General features: G+C 46.0%; 1 non-coding gene across 1 annotated transcript; it reads left to right on the top strand.

The window, feature by feature from the left end:
- Positions 1 to 3,655: 3,655 nt before the first annotated feature.
- Positions 3,656 to 3,728, top strand: TRNAV-CAC (transfer RNA valine (anticodon CAC)). Its single transcript has one exon. It is a non-coding gene; the product is annotated as a tRNA-Val (tRNA).
- The last annotated feature ends 228 nt before the right edge of the window (positions 3,729 to 3,956 follow it).

Raw genomic sequence — 3,956 nt, 5'->3', positions numbered from 1 at the left:
TCCAGTGCCGAGGCGGAGTACAGAGCGGTGGCGCATGCCGTGGCCGAGTGCTGTTGGCTTCGCCAGCTTCTTCTTGAGCTTCATCGTCCCCTTCCGTCAGCGACCGTTGTCTTCTGTGATAACGTCAGTGCTGTTTACATGGCTTGTAACCCGGTCCAGCATCGCCGCACGAAGCACATCGAGATCGACATCCACTTCGTTCGTGAGAAGGTGTCTCTCGGTCAGATTCGGGTTCTTCACGTGCCGTCTTCACAGCAGTTTGCCGATATCATGACGAAGGGTTTGCCGTCACACCTCTTCGAGGATTTTCGGTACAGTTTATGCGTTCGACCGACGCACAAACTGCGGGGGATGTTAAAGTATGACTTTGTATAGCTAACAGCGTGTATTCCCGTTTGCATACGGTTGTACATATACGCGTATAGGTTCCTTTCTTGGTCTCCAAGATTTGTAATCTTGTTATAAATATATGAGCCGATCGCCCTTTGAGAGGCGTCTTCCCTCAAACCAATTCTCATTTATACTTGGTCGCTCTCTGTGGTTGCGGTCGTGTGCGCCGGTGTGGTGCAGCCGAGCTGGCCTAGCGACCACGTCGTGCACAAGGGCCAACTCCACCTCTACGGCTCCTCAGGTAAGCAGCAAACCATGGTCCTTTCAGTTTTTAGAGTTTTTTTGGTTTTTATGGTGCTGATGCCTTCTCTTCTCCATTGAGGATCCTCAACATGCAAGAAGAAGTGCCATCACTCATATGAAACTCATACCAGGGGAAGGGGTTCCATCACTGCCTTTTGATCAGCAAGTGTAGTCTCCATTGATGATCGTCCCTGATCAGCATTCATCAACACAATGCCATCTTCAGTGCCCCTCTCTAGGCCTTCACTCTGAATTCTTTCGGTTTTAAGTAAGAAAACAATCTATATGCATCTAAACATTTTTTTTCCAAGTTATTGCTGCTCTGCTATGCACGGTTTCTAGCTCTTGTTCATAGTGTTCGAGTTTACACACTGAATAATATTAGAGGATTGATTGATGCTATCTATACAACAAAGTTTCTACACACTTGCATCAGTTTGTAGATATTTCCAGTTAAAAGATTGAACTCTGCTCTGCTCTGAGCTGGGCATTCTATTTCTCTGTAAAAAAAATTGCTTGCTTTGTTTGTCAACCCTTGCTTATTTATTTTTTGTTCGTTTTGGATGCAGTGGGTGCCCTCCCTCCATGGACGAGGACATTGACCTGGACCTTGACAGCGACGTTGTCCACCCCACACAAGGTCGCTGCCACCCAATAAACTTTTTTTCTTCTTCCATTCCAAGTTACCGCTGCTCTATTTCTGCAATCCACTCATTGTTCACTAGCTAAGATCCCTATGCTGCTGTTGGTGGTGGCTGGTGAGGCGACGCTGGAAAGCGTGGAGGCGTCGTCGACGAATAAGAGAAAAATAAGAGGACATACCGTACATCTCCCCACCGCTGCTCACCTCGATGGCTCGACCACCTCTGTTGTGCCGCCGACGACACAGGGGGACGCCGAGGTGATCAGGCTTGTGTGGGCAGAGGACCAGCGATGGGGTCGACGGTGCTCACCCCGGCCCCCTTGGGATCTAGGGGAAGGGGCTATGGCGGCGGCGGCACTGGGAGAGGCGGCGGCGACAGCGGCGCTCGGAGAGGAGGCACCTTCTTTATTTCTACTTCTACTTTTCTTCTGCACCTATAGTTTCAATGCTTTATCTGCTCGTGGAGCTATGCTTCTGTTGCATTGGGCTAAGGTTTGATTGCTTGAAGATGTATGTGCAGACTCATTGTTGATGTTGAATACTGTGGAGTAAGAATGATGATCAATGCTCTAATGAACCTGCATGATGTAGCATTACTATTAAGATATAGGGTTAGGCACATACATCCTTTTGACAATGGGTACTTTTTTTGATAATGGGTAGACAAGTGTTGTTTTCTGGTGTAGTTGCCTATTGGTTTATTTAGTTTTCCTGTGCCGATTTCTCTTTTACTGTAAAGCAGAGGCTGACTGCTCATGGCAGCGCTGGATCTGGTGGCTAGCCGTCGCCGTTGCCTGTCCTTTTTGACGCGAGAGCACATGGAGAAGGGGCTCGTGGCACCGCTGGATCCTGTGGCCAAACGTTGCTTTGCCTGTCCTCTATGACGTGAGGCTTGCAGGTCGCCGGCTTCGTGGAGCTTGACGAGGTCTCTGGTCAGTTCGCAACATAACTTGCAGTCCAGGTCGTTAACATATTCGGGTTCTAGGTCACAGAAATAAAATTTGGAATTAATTGATCTGGCTCAGCAATTTTCTGCATTAGATATCTTTGTATGCTTAGTTTTTTTGTGTGAATTCTACAATTTGTAGCTTTGAGCTAAACTGACATTTTTAGTCAACATACATTCCTGTATGTTTTCAAACTGATAATATTTTCGTAAGTTCAGGTTTGTGCTTGGCTTTATCAGAATTAGAATATAGAAAATGTGCCGGAGAAGTGCCTATTTTGAAGCTTCATTACTTTAACCATTTGTTTTTATGAAATAATATTCAGTCGGTTTAAAATTATTTTCATGTAGATTGGATTTTGTTATAGGAACACTCAAAGAAACCAAAATTTGATCATGGAAAAGTCCAGCTTAAAATTATTTATTTGTATTAACAAACTTGTTAGTGATCATAATTTAATAGCACATGCCAAACCTGAATTACTTCTAACTTAGTATTACCCGCTTGATCAAAACGTTGGGACCGGCACCCTCACGCCATGGCGCAATCCCGATCTAGTAAAGTACTCTAATCACCAGGAACGAGACAGTCCCTGTGGGAATACATCGGTTACGCGTTCGTGCGAGTGCGTGCTTCCGGCCGGCTGGCGGTTGTGTGGGTACGTGTGCTGTTTTGTGTTGCTTTCGGCTACTACGAGTACGACAGCTGATCGATCAAGAGCAAGACTAGCTAGAAGCTAGCTTTGCACTACAGATGGATCGATCAGATCACGTCGGCTCGCTTCTTTTTTCTTCGTCGTTCCTCGCCGCGTATCGCCGTCGCCGGAAAGTATTGGGCGGCGGATTGATGAGAAGGAGCCCTTTGATTCCCACGGCCATGTCCTGATGTCCAAGTGTCATTTGAGGTGTGGGGGGGGGGGGGGGGGGGGGGGGGGGGGGGGGGAGCTAAAACCTCAAGAGCAACTCAAAAAGGGTCACAATTTGCAAGAAGACACTAACAATGATTTGTTTTCCGATGGCTTTGATGCATCTTCTTTTATGCATAGCGTCTGCCACAGTTCTCGTGGCTCTAACAATAGTAGAGAATAGAGATCGAGAGGAATACGTCGAGAGCCACATCCTCAACCGTTGCACCATTCATCCATTTGGTCTGGAAAAAACATTTTCTACCATGTCAGCTGACGACCTGGCTTGCGGACCAGATCAAACCGCAATGACCTCGTCAGATCCACAAACTCCATCTCGGTGTTGCTCCTCCCGTGCAGTGACCTAGAACGTCTTTAAAAAAGAGGTGAAAGGAGAACCAGCAATATGCCACGGCATATTCTCAGGTTATAGCACGACTGCACGACATATTCACGTACGCTGTGTAATCTACACAAGAGAGTGCAACAAAGCTTATATAGCGACTTCTCGAGAAGTCGAACAACATCGTCTGGGTGTGTAGTTGGTTATCACGTTAGTCTCACACACTAAAGGTCCCCAGTTCGAACCTGGGCTTAGACACTTCAACTTTTTTTGACATATTGCACTTAATCTATTTTAGCTTCTAACAAAATGTTTTTTTTTCCGAACAGCTCCTAGCAAACTTTGCTTCACATTTTGAACGAAACTGTGGTAATGCTAGATGATACTTTTTTTGACATATTGCACTTAATCTATTTTAGCTTCTAACAAAATGTTTTTTTTCCGAACAGCTCCTAGCAAACTTTGCTTCACATTTTGAACGAAACT

The sequence above is a fragment of the Triticum aestivum genome, chromosome 5D (assembly GCF_018294505.1).
Source record: "Triticum aestivum cultivar Chinese Spring chromosome 5D, IWGSC CS RefSeq v2.1, whole genome shotgun sequence".
In the NCBI taxonomy this organism is placed as follows: Eukaryota; Viridiplantae; Streptophyta; class Magnoliopsida; order Poales; family Poaceae; genus Triticum; species Triticum aestivum.
Note: the sequence above shows the minus strand (reverse complement) of the source record. Positions and strands in the feature narration are given on the sequence as shown.